Raw genomic sequence first — 14,125 nt, forward strand, 5'->3', positions numbered from 1 at the left:
CTGTACCTCACAGGGCAGTTCTGGAACATGTCTGATTTTTTCCTACCTCAGAACCTTTGCTTACATTGTGCTCTGCCTGGAATAACCCAGATTTTAAGCATATAGGTCACATCCTCAGAAAGCCTTTCTTTCTTTCTTCTTTTTTTTTGTTTCAATTATTTTATTATTATTATTATTATTGAGATCTTAATGGCTTATAACACTGTATAATTTCAGGGGTACATTGTGATTTACCAGTTTCTGTATAGACTTCCACATATGGAAGTATATATCTTCCACATATGAGCGAAGTGATGCAATATTTGTCTTTCTCTGCCTGGCTTATTTTGCTTAACACCATACCCTCAAGGTCCATCTATGTTGTTGCCAATGGGATGATTTTGTCTTTCTTATGACTGGGTAGTATTCCATTGTATATATACACCGCATCTTCTCTATCCATTCATCAGACACAAAGCCTTTCTTGACCATGGTAAGCAGCCTCATCCCCTCCAGGATCCTGCTTTTCATTATTCTCTTTCTTTACTTCCTTTCTGGCATCTAAGGTGTAGATGGAGTGGCCAGTTCTCAGGGACCTGCAGAGCCTAGGGAAGGCACAAAAGATTGCACTTTGAGGGGGAACAGCAAGGAGTCTTAAAAATGCAAGCACCCCAGAGAAGGCACAAATTAACAAGTTTAACAATTTCCTCTCATAGCTGTAGGAGAAGCTTCCAGCCTGAAGTGTCTTGAGGATGGAAGGAAGGGGATGGAGGAATATGAGGGAATGACAGCAAAATAATGCCTCTCAAAATAGTGGCTTTGAATTTTTGAGCTACACCCCCACTCCTATCCCCTCCCTAGCCGTGGAAGTGTAAATATGGAGTCCGAGCCTTTTTAAATGGTGGTAGGCTTTAACCCTTGAGTGGATATTGGTGATGCCGGTATATTCAGTTTCTTGTGGCGACTGTAACAAATTACCACAAATTTGGTGGCTTAAAAGAATAGGAGTTTATTCTCTCACAGTTTTGGAGGTCACAAGTTCAAAATCAGTATCACTGGGCCAAATCAAAGTGTTGGCGGGGCCATGCTCGCTCCAGAGCATCTAGGAGACAATCCATTCCTTGCCTCTTCCGGCTTCTGGCGGCTGCCGATATTCCTTGGTTTGTGGCCACATCACTCCAATTTTCAAGGCCGGCATGTTTAAATGTCTTTCTGTTTGGTCTTAACATCACCTTCTCACGTTCCCAGCCTTGAACGCCAGCCAGAGTCAAATATCCCTCTGCCTCTCCCTAGGGATGCATGTGACGGCATTTAGTGCCCACCCAGAAAATCCAGGGTACTCGCCCCAACTCAAACTCCTTAACTTAATCATGTCTGCACAGACCTCTTTTTTGGCCATATGCAGTCACCTTCAAAGGTTCTAGAGAATAGGACATGGATATCTCTGAGGGGGCCATTTTTCAGCCAACCACACTCCAATTGGTTGTGGTGGGGAAAAAAAAAGGGAGCTAAGATCCCTTTTCTACCCAGATTATGTCAGGGAGAGAAGGGAGGGAGGGGAGGGAGGAAGAGAAATTGGGGAGCAAGAGGGTGCCAGCAGTACAGTCAGAGGCCAGACCTTGTGAACCGGAGAGCAGGAGAGCTGGGTCCATGTCCACGCATGGAGGAATGCAGGATCCACACCTTCCAGAGGGTCCCCCCTGGGCCTGGCCTCTGTGAGCCCATTCAGGAACCGGGAGGTGGATGTGGGAGGGGCTTGGAGTCTGGGGGCTGGCGAAGCTTGGGGAGATCTCTTACGGAGAAGAAGGCCAATGACATCCATGCAGTCAGAGGATGGGCCTGGGACACAAACAGGCCTCTTCCTGAGGCCAGAAAATGGGTCCACTGGGGACAGCTTACCTTGGGCCTGGATGGAAGACAAATACGGAAGCGTTATATTTGCTTTTCTGCATATTTGTCACTGATCCTCCCTCTTGGCTCCCCTCCTACCTCTCTGACTGCTCCCCCGGAGCCCCTTTCTTTAGCCTCAGTTGCTCACAGTAGTAACCTGCTCCTAGTGCACCCATTATGGGTTCTTTTCCCACCGTGACTCACTTTCTGCAAAATAAGTAGAGTGAGGGAGGAGGTGTTAAAATCATTGTGTCTGAAGTCCCACTGCCTGGCTCTCAATCCTGGCTGTACCGACCCCCAGGTGTGCCCTCCGACAGGTGCCTCGTGGGCTCTGTAGCTGAGCTTTGGCATCTTCCTGTGTAAGGTGGGGGCAGTCAGTTTGCTGAAAGAACTGAGATATAGTGTGTGGTTCACAGGCAGCCAGTGGACAACATCGGCTGTCGCTGTTATTTGTTGCTGCTGCTTGCCTGTTCCAGCTCTCGCTTTGTCTCCTGTTGTGCATCTGAACCCGTCGATGGTGCTGGATGTCTGCAGTCAGCTCGGAGACAGGCGGAGCTGGAAGGGACAGGGAGGGGAGAAAAGCTGAGGGCCAAGGCTGTCCCCTGTCCCCAAGAAGGAACACATCTTTCTTCTTTTCACCCGAGGGCAACAGCTGCAAGGAGAGAAGCTGAGGCTGTGCCGTGTGACCCAGGGGCAACCGAGAGTGGCATGGGCAACCCCTCGCCCTGGCCACTCTCGGCCCTTACCCCTCGGCAGCAGCAGCCCCTAAGACTTGGCTGAGCCCTCAGCTTCCTAGTTTCCTGGCTGTGTGGGGAAAATGGGGGGAAACGAGACATGTGGAGAAAGGCGAAAGGAGCGGGAATGATTTAGTTGGAGAAGAGGCAGCCGAGGGGAGATTTAATAACAGTCTTCAAGGATCTGAAGGGTGAGTGTATGGAAACTGGAGAGCAGCCGGCCCCTCTCCGCTCAGAGCACGGGGCCGAAGGAGATGAGTTCACACCCAGGGGGGAGGAGACGTGCCGGTTAGGTAAAAAGAGAGCGATCTTGCTGACAGGTCGGACTGGCCCATTAAAGGAACCGGAGTTGACACGTCAAGTGGCGCAGCGTGAGTCTCGGAGGACCAGCCTCCTGAGCTCACAGGGACGCCTGTGTCCAGGCAGGGCTCTGAGGACAGAGGACCACTGACCGGATGCCGCATGCCTCTCCCTATTGAGGCAGCGATGGCTCCTCACCCCCACTCCCAACCCCCAAACCGCCTCCTACCCCCAGGAGCAAAATCCTAGGAATTGTGTGGAAAAAAAATAGGTCACCCTGTTGGGAGTGGGATGGATGGTGAGCCATGCAGGTGTCCCCCTTTTCTGATAAGAAAAAGCAGAATGCCCCCGAATACCACCCAAAAGCGCCACAGGTTGGGAGCGGTGCCTCCCCAGGCCTCCTCTCAGAGACGAGCTCTCTCTGTCTCTGAGGAAACGGCCTTTCTGCTCCGGAATCCGTGATGACAAAGTCAGCTACAGATGGCGGGAGTGGGTCCGCTTGACTCATTCGTTCAACTGACATTTATGGAGTGCCTGGGCTGGGCCCGGAGGCGGCGAGCCCGGCAGCTTCATGAACCAGAGCAGCCACATTTAGTGGTGAAAATCAAAGAGAACACGGGTCCTAATCCAGCTCTCGACACTCTCTTCTCACAGATGGAGGTTGTTGGCAGAGAAGAGCAGGCCTGTGAGTCTTTCTCAGACCCGAATCTCCCAGGGTGCCTAACAGTTAGGCCTGACTCTCTGCCAGGCCAAGTCCACGCATACGTACTATCTCATTTAACCTTCAAGCGATCACCCTGGGGTCGCTCTAATTAACTCCCGGTGTAATAATAGTATCAACCTCACAGGGAGGCTGCAAGTTAAGTGAGTTAACTTAGTAATGCACACCTGGCTCCTAGCAAGGGCCATGTAGGTAACAGCTACTGTCACTGCTGCTGCTGCTGTTGTTAAAGAGACTGAATGGTCTGCCCACGTTTACACAGCTTGCAAGGCAGAGCCAGGCCCATCTGACACCAAAGGCCGTGACCTTTCTGTCCACTCACCACACCTCGCAGGAAAAAGTACAGGCTCTGGGAGTTAGAAAGACAGATCTAGGTTTCAGTTCCAGCTCTGCCAGTTACCAGCTGTGTGACCTTGGGCAAGTCACTTTGCCTCTCTGAGCTTTAGTTTGTGGTTCTGTAAATGGGGGTCATAATAGTACCCCCCTCCAAGTTGGTTTTGAGGATTAAGTGGTGTAGGACATGAAAGGTCTCAGTAAATGCTTAATGCGTTTAGTTCTTAAGAGTCTTATCAGCCACTGAAAGGGCGAGCAAAGTCGTAATTCACCAAACAAGAGCTCTAAGCTGGCAAAGAGGAGATGCCCTGCGCTGGGCTTCAGGTCATCTGGAGACCACCCCCCCAACCCGCTGATATACTGTCAAGGAGCAGCTTTTTTGGTGGTTGAAGATTTTACCAAAGAGTGTGTGTCTCTCTCCTTAAATCCACAAACACTGGCTGAAAAATCCCTGCATGTCCTGGACCCTTGAAAAACTCCAGTTCCAGATCAGAACAGTCCCAGAGCTCTCAGCCCAAACGTGGCAGAGCAGCAGCCACAGCCCCACAGCGGCCCAGTTTCTATTTCTGAAGGCCAGGATGTGCTTTAATGTGCAACCTGCACACAGAGAGCAGAGGGAACTGCCTGGTACGTCTGAGAGCCCCAAGCACTGGGTATGTGCTTGGCACGTGCCAGCATCTAGGGACCAGGAGAGAGAAACGTAGGCCAAGTCAGGCATGCACGGGGGTGGGTTCAAAGACTTCGGTTGCTGCTGCAAGAAATAAACTGGCTCCCGGTGTCTTTCAGCTGAGTTGCTCTACTGAGGCCCCTTCTTTGAGTCCGATTTTTATTTTTTAATTCTATAGTTGTTTTGGGGGGTAAATAGCAATGACCCGCTAATCGAGTCCCTTGCAATAAATATCATCTTTTATTGCAAATGGCAGACTCCTAGCTCAAAGCACAGGTGAGACCCAAAGAGCAAAGCAGAACCCCCTGTGGAGCAGGGTGGCTTGGCCAGACCCCTGGCCAGAAACCAGTGACCACCCAGCACCTTCCAACAGCACTCACGTAGTGCTTCCCATGTTCCCGGAGCTATTGGAAGGGCTTTGCATATATCAACTCCTTTAATCCTCACAACAACCCTATGAGGTTGATATTATTATCGTCTTCATTCTATATATGGGGAAACTGAGGCACAAAGAGGATAATAACTAGGCCAAGATCAAATAGCTAGTAATCTCCTGAGCCAGGTTTAAACACAAGCATCCAGCCCCAGAATCTCTGCTCTTGGCAGATGAGTTAGATTCAACCCTCTCCTTGTGTGTGTGAGCAGGGGCACGCGCCTGAGACCTCAGAGCCCCTAAAGGAAGCTGAAGCAGCACTTTGGGGTGGGGGCGAGCGATGAGGGGGTGAGCATTACTTTAGGAACTGAGTGCTAGGGCTCATTCTTTTCACATTCTGTTTTTAGTGATGGGGGTACTGGTCGATTGCTTGGCTGGTTGTCCCTTGCTAGTTTCATCCCTCAAAAAGGGTATTTATCCCTACCTTCAAGTGCAAGAACGGAGCTCAGAGAGATGTTTTCAGCCAGCTGACAAGCTAACACATGCCCCACAGACCCAGGGGCGGAAACAGCAGTGGCAGCACGAGTCCTCTGCTACATATGGGGTGTGTCGAGACTCGTGAACTATGAAGGTCCATGTGGCCCTGTCAGGGCTGAGAGGCCATATCCAGCCAAAGGGGACCACCACTGAGCTCTACTTAGAGGATGCGCCTCGGAGGCAACTCCTCCCCTCAGTGTAGCCATGGCGACCCCAGGACTCAGCCTGATGAAATGTTTTCAGAGAAGGGCTTGGAAAGAAGGTGGAGGGAAGAGCAAGCAGGGAAAGGGGAGTGAAAGCAATGGGTGACCCTAGGCATGCATGCAGCATGGCCATTCCTGGTGGAAACCGCAGACAACTGACATCCCCAGGGCTGTGGTCTTAGCTCGGTCCATCTAGAAACCTGTCTACAAGAGTTGACCCCTGGCCACCCAAAGGTCCACGTACTTCCGAGATGACCTTGGGCATCTGTGGAAGTTTCTAAAAGCTTCACCTAGGCCTATGGAAATTATGTAACTGCAGCCTAAGGCATCTGTCTCCCATTCTTTGGTGACCTCACTCCCACCACCTGAGAAACCAAGCTTAGCCAAGCTCATTTAGCTCTCAGCTCACGAGAAGAAGGAGAGCAGGGCCTTTGGTTGTTCCTAGGTGGAGCCCACATCAGGCTTTTCAACAGGACCATCTCTAGGTTCACCCCTGAGTCACAGAGGTCCAGGAAGGAGAGTTTCTGTTCCCTGAACAGGTGTGAAGGCAACAGGTGCCGGAGCTAGCAGAGGTGCAGAGCAGGGGAGAGTCAAGAAGGAAGTCAGCCCTGGTACTGGGCCTTGAGGGGAGCGGTACCATGTGAGCACTGTCTGCTCAGATCTGACACTGCCCATAAACAACCAGCGGGTTGTGCTGGCACGTACAGCCCAGGCCCTGAGGAGGGAACCTTCACAGTCCCATCCTTCCAGCATTATTCTCCAATTGTTCTGTGCATGCGTATTATCATCCCCTACGACCCCAGACTAGGCCTTGAGCTTTGAAAGAACCTTGTCATAGGAGGGGATATTTTAAACATTTATCTCGAAAAGTAACAATTAGTCACATTGACTGACGGCTTGGTGAATGAACTGGGGGAACTAGCTGGAGGGTGTGAGTGACTGTGTGACTCACCCTCTCCACTCGTCAGCTACCCCCGAACCGAAGCAGGAGAGTCTGCGAGGGAAGAGGACGAGAATTAGACTTCCAAGCACCAGCTCTGAGCCCGGCCCACGGCCCCTACGGTCTCGTTTAATCTGCACACCTGCCCTGAGAGGGAGCTGTTGCCATTGAAGGGAAAAAGCATGTATGGAGCTCTGACGTTCCTGGAGAGGCCTTCCTGGAGGACTTGGGTCACCTTGGCGAATTCACCATGCTTCAGGCCCCGGCATCCTTGGCCTGCAGGCTCAGAAAACTCACCAGGTCACAACAAAGGGCAGGCCCATTTCTCAGGGACAGACTCATGGGAACCATGCTCAAGAGCGGATGCTAACACGGCCATGGCAATGAGAAGTGCGCCCATCACATGGACCTGAACGGCCCATTGTCTCCCTACGGATACTGGAAGCCAAGATATTGACAAACGGCCACAGGGTGAGTGTGGCATATGAAGGGGGCGGCCGACGGGGGGTCCACAGTAATGCTCAGAGGACTGTAATTCCAGTCCATCTATTGAGACTCGGCTCTAGAATCACCGTCAACAGGAAGCCTTTCTGTTCCCACCACCACCTCTGATGCCAAGGCTGGGCCCGCATGCCCTCTCTGTGCTCCCAGAACACACATGGCACTAACCACCTGCTCAACAGTCTTCACCATCATACTTACCAGTCGGCCTGCTCTGCTGCATATCATGCTCCTGTGAGGCACAGAGGGGACCTTATCCTTACAGCGTCCCCTTCACCTGCCATGTAAAGGGGGCTCAGGAAATGTTTACTGAAGATGCAAAAATATAAATCTTTGGGCCAGGACTCCATCCTCACTGGGCAGTGCCTGAGCAAGTCTGCCAGCATCGGGCTCCTTCCTTTCCAGGAAGGGTGCTGACCTCACCTTTCCGTTTATTCTCCAAACAGGACATGTATTGCTACGAGCTTGTTTCCTACCAGCGAAATTATAATCACACGCAAGTCTCAGCTTCCCAAGGTTGGACCCAGTCAGCTGGCCTGAAGGTTTGTGTATCCCCAGTCACACAGTCGGTCCCACGGGGGTCTCCCGGGTCGCTCCACCCAGGACTTCTGTTGTACGTGCAGAGTTTAGTGTTTTGCTCTCAGAGGGCAACCAAAATGTCTAACGATAGAGGAGTGGTTGAATAGACCAGACCTCCTTACAATAGAATACTGCGCAGCCAACACAATGGTGCTTACAAGGAGTTTTAAGAAACCAGAGGAATGCTTATTCTATGATATTACAAGAAAAAGAATAGGGTAAAAACTTGTGTGCATCATGCAATGTTGGTGATGTGAATTAAGGGGAAAGATAGAAAGAATAAAGGGAAAAGACATATTAAACTGCTCACAGTCGCTGCTTCTACGTGGCAGGATCATAGGCGACTTTCCCTCTTTTTCTTTATGCTTTTCTGTGCTTCGAATCTACAGTAAGCATTATGTTGCTTTTATAGTTAAGTAAAACAATAAACTTTAAGGAAAAAACTCATGAGTAGAACATTTTCCATTTCTCTAAAAATATATTGTTATTTAATTATGTATCCTCTGATCGATTTTTTTTTTGTAAGTCATAGAGAAATTGGATTTAAAAAAATCTCCTCCTCCTTCTGTCTGAGGCTGAAGAGGTGGCCCCGTGCATCTTGACTTGGAGTCTAACGCCTTTCCTTCCCCATCACCCCAGATGCTTTCCCGGGACCCCCGGTTAACACACACTGCGTGTGACCCTGTTCATGTGGGAAAGCATGAAGATGGAAAAATACATGTGCTGCTTCCGTTGGAGGACTAGGTAGCTGCTGACATGACTTCAAACCCTTCCCGATCATTACATGATGCTTTAAACAAATTTCTCCTATGTGGTATTTAAAAAATTTGCCCTCATTTTATTGAGGTGAGATTCACATAATATAAAATGAACCATTTGAAAGCGAACAAGTCAGTGGCATTTAGCACATTCACAATATTGTGTCACCACCACCTTTGTCTAGTTCCAAAACATTTCCATCATGCCAACAGGAAACCCTGTACCCATAAAACAGTTGCTCCCCATTTCCTCCCTTCTCCCAGCCCCAGGCAACCATCAATCTGCGCCTGTGTCTATGGATTTGCCTCCTTTGTCTATTTCATAGAAATGGCGTGATACAATGCATGACCTTTTGAGTCTGGCTTCTTACACTTAGTATAATCTTTTCAAGGTTCATCCACGTTGTAGCATCTATCAGTACTTCATTCCTTTTTATGGCTGAATATTACTCCGTTGTATAGATCTACCACAATTTGTTTACCCACTCAGCCATTGACGAACATTTGGGCTGTTTGCACCATTTGGGTATTGTGAATAGGGCTGCTATGAACATGTGTGCATATGTAGTTGATTCCTTATGATATTAATGAGCTTATAGTTTAGGGTAGGTATCTGTGCTCACCATCTCAAGGCTTCCATGTGGGGACCCCCCACATTCAGAAGCCAACCTCTCTGTGCTCTAATCCAGGACAAATTGCCAGCAAGTCAGCGAGATGAAAAGGGTTGTAGATTCAGAAACAACAAGCCATGACAGGCTTTGGATTGTAGGTAGATTCCAGGAGCAAATTAGCAGGAGAAAAGGGAGCCTTGATAGAGAAGGCGTAATTACTACAATACATCCATGGGAGTGTCATTTAATTAGGCAAAATGCTGGCAATGGAAGTAGCCACATCCTACTTTTTCGCGTTGTTCATCATTTATGCCTAACAGTAGTTTCCCTTTGTGTCTCTCTGACACCTCATGGTGCAGCTCTAGCTGGGCCCCAGACATAGTCAGGGACAAAGTGCCACTTGACTCAGCTGACCACTGGCTCCCAGCTGCTCAAGGGCTCACCAACTAGCTTCTCCAAACCCTCAGAGAATGGCTTTGTCCAAGCAAAGAGGGCGAGCAGCTCATCATCCCTAATACGGTGACCCACCCCTGCTTGTATCTCCTGACCACACTGGGTAGCCAGTTACAAATTAGAGAAAATAGCTTAGAGAAGGAGTTGAGTGTAATGGTTAGGAACTCAAACTCTGGAGCCGGAAAGCTGCAGGCCTACGGCTGAATTCTGGCTCTGCTTCTAACTATGTGACCTTGTGCAAGACACAACCACTCTCATCCTGTTTCTCAAATGTCAAACCTGGGATAGTGAAAAGTACCAGCTTCATCCAGCTGCTATGAAAATCAAAAAGAGAAAGTAGGACACTTCAGTGAAAGAACTCAATCAGTGTTAGCTAGGGCGGTGTTGGTAACAAGGAATAGGCCCAGGACAGTAGCCCTTGCCAGACAAATTGCAAGAACCCAGGTCCCCTATCCCAGGAAGGCCCCAAGGAGGCCCATCTACATCTGCTAGTCTCCTGGAGGCAGCCAGTCCCCAAGCCTTGGTCACATGCAGCCCCAAAGCCCCCTCTTCTCTAGCTTAGGCTGATGCCACCAAATCCATTAGCCCTCCATTCTTCAGGGGGCACAGGTTGTCTCGGCGTTCACCTGGTCACCTGCAGCCCCTGAGACGCAGCCCTCACACATCAACAGGGCACAGAGGCCAACTTCGGGATGACTCCACAGAGAGATGGGCAAGAGGACTGTCGGCTCTTTTGGCTTTTTGTTTTCTTTTTAAGGAATGCAATTTGCATTTGGGTTTTTTTTTTAATGAGCACATTAAGATATTGAACTAATAATAGGTACTACACAAATATGGCAAAAATGAAGACGGGAATGAGCAAACCCCTAGAAACATTGATTCTAGTCTGTGGAAACTTCTGGGCCTGTGACTGTAATTTACACCATGACCCCTTGATGGCATTGGATTTCTCTAACTCAATGCCATATTCTCCAAACAGCCTTTTCCTTATTTATACTCACTCTGAGCCAGGTGCTATGTTAAGTGCTGAGGGATACAAAGGAGAAGAAGAAAAATGATCACAGTCCTCACACCCAACCGAGGAGGCGGGCATGTCCCCCACTAGCACAGGGAGGGAGCAGCCAGAGGGAACTCCTTTCGAAGTTTAAGTCAGTGGTGCTTCTGGGCCCCAAAATATCTGGACTCTGAGCTGATGAGATGCCATCAAGGAAGCTGGTCAGAACGGACGCTATGGGGTTAGGGCTCTGCAATGCGCTAGTGGGCTGTCAGGGCGTCTCAATATCACGACATCCGTGCGGTGATATCATGATAAGTGCAGTGGGCCATCAGGTTGCCACGTTATAATCTTAGTGTTCTGGCGTGGCGGTGTTGTGCAGTGCAGAGCCCAGTTACAATCTCACAGTATGGAATTGTGTTGGTGTTAAGTCCTATTTCACTGTGGTGAATGTTCTGGCCATGTGCCATTATCGCTGTGTCACAGTGTTCTGGTGCAAGCTGCCCGGACGTTGCAGGGCCTTGGTGACCTTGCTGTGTTCTGGCTTTGGGATCTCACAACGTGAAGTGGAGGTGAGGCATGTGTGATGCTACCTTTCTTGCTAGAGGGGTTCCCCTCTGGTTTGAGACCAGAAATTCTTTCCATTGGAGAGCCTGAGACATTGTTTGTTACCGAAACCCCAGAGAGGCTCCGAGCACCCCATTAGTGACAATTACCTGAGCTGCCGAATCACTGTGATCCTGGCTTTGTCTCAGGTGTCTGTCAGGTGCTTCCAGAAGCTTGCCACACAAAAGGCAGTTGTCACCACTGCGGAGATGGCAGGCTGGGCGCAGAGGCACTGCTCAGTCCCTCAGCCAGCATTGACCTTCGCCTGATCCACAGACAGGAGTGGCTCCAGACTCCCCAGGGCAGCGGTCATCTGGCCAGCTCTGCTTCTGTGCTTGGGGCCCCACAGCCTGCCCCACTGCTCCCAAGGGCCACCCAACTCCCAGGTGGAGGTTTTCCAAAACACCTGTGTCCTCCTTCCATTTTGTCAAGAAAGGCATGGAACCGTACAGAACTGTGGTTCAGAACTTGATGTTTATCTGTCGCAGCCCACAGGAGGAAGAAGTTTGCTCCTTTCCGTAAGCCTCACTTCCCAAAGCCATGCAGCCGGGAGAGTTCAGGCAAGGCTGGACAGTTGATTCTCTTTGCACACAGAAGTTATGTTCTGTAAAGTTGTCACAAATACTGAACCATTGCTGCTAGGGGACATCATGGCTAGGTTCCTGTAAGTTTCTGGTCACAACATTTCCATCAACTGATCAATACACAACCTTGTTTTCTGTGTGTTTCTGTGTAAAGACAATTTATTTAATACATGTCGTTGACTCATTAACATTGAAGTCACAGCCGACAGCACTAGGACTCTCACCCGAACAAAGCTTATCTACCACAGAGACTTCTCTGTAAGGCTCACCACAGCCTTCTCGTGCTTAGGAACAGTAGACAGCACTTCAGCGCTATGCTTGGGGGGCCTCATAGTCAGTGAAATCACCAACAAAAAGCTCAAAAATGCAAAAGAAATTGTGGCACTAAAAAGACTGGAAAGAGCACTTGTTTACAGTATGAGCTGAAACAAGAAGACAGACCATCACTTTATTCAACCTCAGCAGGGAACGTGCGCATCAGGCGACTCAAATTTTTTGCCACTCTGCACATGTCCGCAGATAATGAAAGCACCACGAGTTTTGATGTTGCGGTACAAATAAATGTTAGCCGGTAGGCAAATTTGCAAGAATCCGCAAATGATGAGGATGGACTATAATTGGAAGGAACATATATAGAGACAGATAGGGCACCAGGAACCATTCTAAGTGCTTTACGTGTACTGACTCATTTAATCCCACCAGCACCAACAAAGCAGGTGTTACTATTGTCCCCATTTTACAGCTGAGGGAATGGAAGCAGAACAAAATAGCTTGTCAAACATCCCACAGCCAGGAAGGGGCAAAGCCAGGATGTGAACCCAGGCAGTCTCCCTCCAGAGCTCCCACGCTTAGTCCACATTGCCTCTGGGTAGCAATCTCCATCAACAGCTTTCATTTCCCAAGAGAATCACTTGGAAGCCATAGACCCAAACCCCCACTCTTTCCTCCAGCATGGCAGGCTGGCTCATACTTTCTCATCCAGAGCAGTTGAAGTGTTCCTGATGCTTCCAGATGTGCTAGTGTCCCATCTGCCATTTGGTGACCTCCACTGAGGCTTCTACTACTGGCCTTGCTGTTATTGACACACCCACATTGGCTGCCTTGCCTGATTGGGGAGGGCCCCCTCTTCCTACCGTTAAACTATTGGGTCCCACTTTCTTATGAGACTCCTCCAAAATTTTTTCTTTTGTCGGGGAGAGAGAGTGTTGCATTGATCCTCAGGACAAGTCATTAAGGCTAGGTACCTGGTGCCTTCCCCATGACTCAGGCAAGAATTCAGGTGACTCTCTACATGAGAGTGATCCCTGGACCCTGCGAACCCCTTTCCCCACTGGGGTATGTGCACAAATAGGTAGGAGAGGGTATGGTAGAATGGCTGTAAGCACCAGCTTTGAAGTCTGAGATATTTGTGTGGCTGTGGAAAACTTGCAAACCTCTCTAAGCCTCACTTTCAACACTGTAAAGTAGAAGTGATAATCCTACCTTGTGATAGTAGTGATAAAAATGATAAAGTAGGGTGATAATAGTACTTCCCTCATAAGGTGGTTGAGAGACTTAATTGAGAAAATTCATGTAAAAGTTTTCACACAATACCTGGTACCAAGAAGAGCTCAACGAGAAGCATCTTATTTTTCTTGCATCTTTTATTTCGCAAGTATTAATTTTAGTGTTCCAGGTCTACCACCGTCAATTCTAAAGGTCTTTTGCAGTTTCCACAAGAGTGTTAACACTTTCAAAATCAAATAGGACTTTTGGTGGTTTGTACACCAAGCTCCCAAGGTGTGCTTATAGCTGGACATCACTTCACCTCCACCAGAAAATTTCCAGAGACATCCGGGGATTCCAGGGGGTGGTAGCAATGGTGGCATAATTTTTATCTTTTGAATCGTCCCACAAAACAGAGACTAAGACAGCAAAGCCAAAACCCTGGAGACAACTCTACAGTTAAACAAGGAATCCATACTAGCCCCAAATAGGAGCATTTGAGGAAAACGCACAAATACAACCCAGACCATGTGGCATCAGCAAGTGTGCCAGGGCAAGCAAAGCCGAGACAAAGCGATTTATGTTGAACTTGAGATTCAGAGAACCCAAAATTGCCAACAGGTACTCCCAAGAGAAGGGAACACAACCTGGGGAAAACAGCCATAACCACAGGGGCCCTGCAGGCCTTGTTTCTGAGCACAACATCAGAGAATGCGGGAGCAATTTGGGTTCTATGAACTCTTAGAACTAACAAGAGCTCCCTTCCAGGAGAAAGGTCTGCACTGGATAGAAATCTCTGGGAGCAGAATCTAATTTATCAGGACAAAGCATTAGGGAAAGAAGAAAAAGATCCTAATAAAACTGGGAGAGAGGAACC

General features: G+C 49.0%; 1 long non-coding RNA gene across 2 annotated transcripts; it reads right to left on the reverse strand.

Moving 5' to 3' along the window:
• Positions 1 to 200: 200 nt before the first annotated feature.
• On the reverse strand, positions 201 to 7,552 carry LOC139041272 (uncharacterized). 2 transcript variants are annotated; one of them, XR_011496102.1, is made up of 4 exons: positions 7,380 to 7,552; positions 6,690 to 6,731; positions 1,598 to 2,424; positions 201 to 584 (listed from the first exon to the last, which is right to left on the reverse strand). It is a non-coding gene; the product is annotated as an uncharacterized lncRNA (long non-coding RNA). The 2 variants fall into 2 exon arrangements; XR_011496101.1 differs by lacking the exon at positions 201 to 584 and adding an exon at positions 865 to 1,268.
• Positions 7,553 to 14,125: the final 6,573 nt, after the last annotated feature.

The sequence above is a fragment of the Equus asinus genome, chromosome 20, assembly GCF_041296235.1.
Source record: "Equus asinus isolate D_3611 breed Donkey chromosome 20, EquAss-T2T_v2, whole genome shotgun sequence".
Classification (NCBI taxonomy): Eukaryota; Metazoa; Chordata; class Mammalia; order Perissodactyla; family Equidae; genus Equus; species Equus asinus.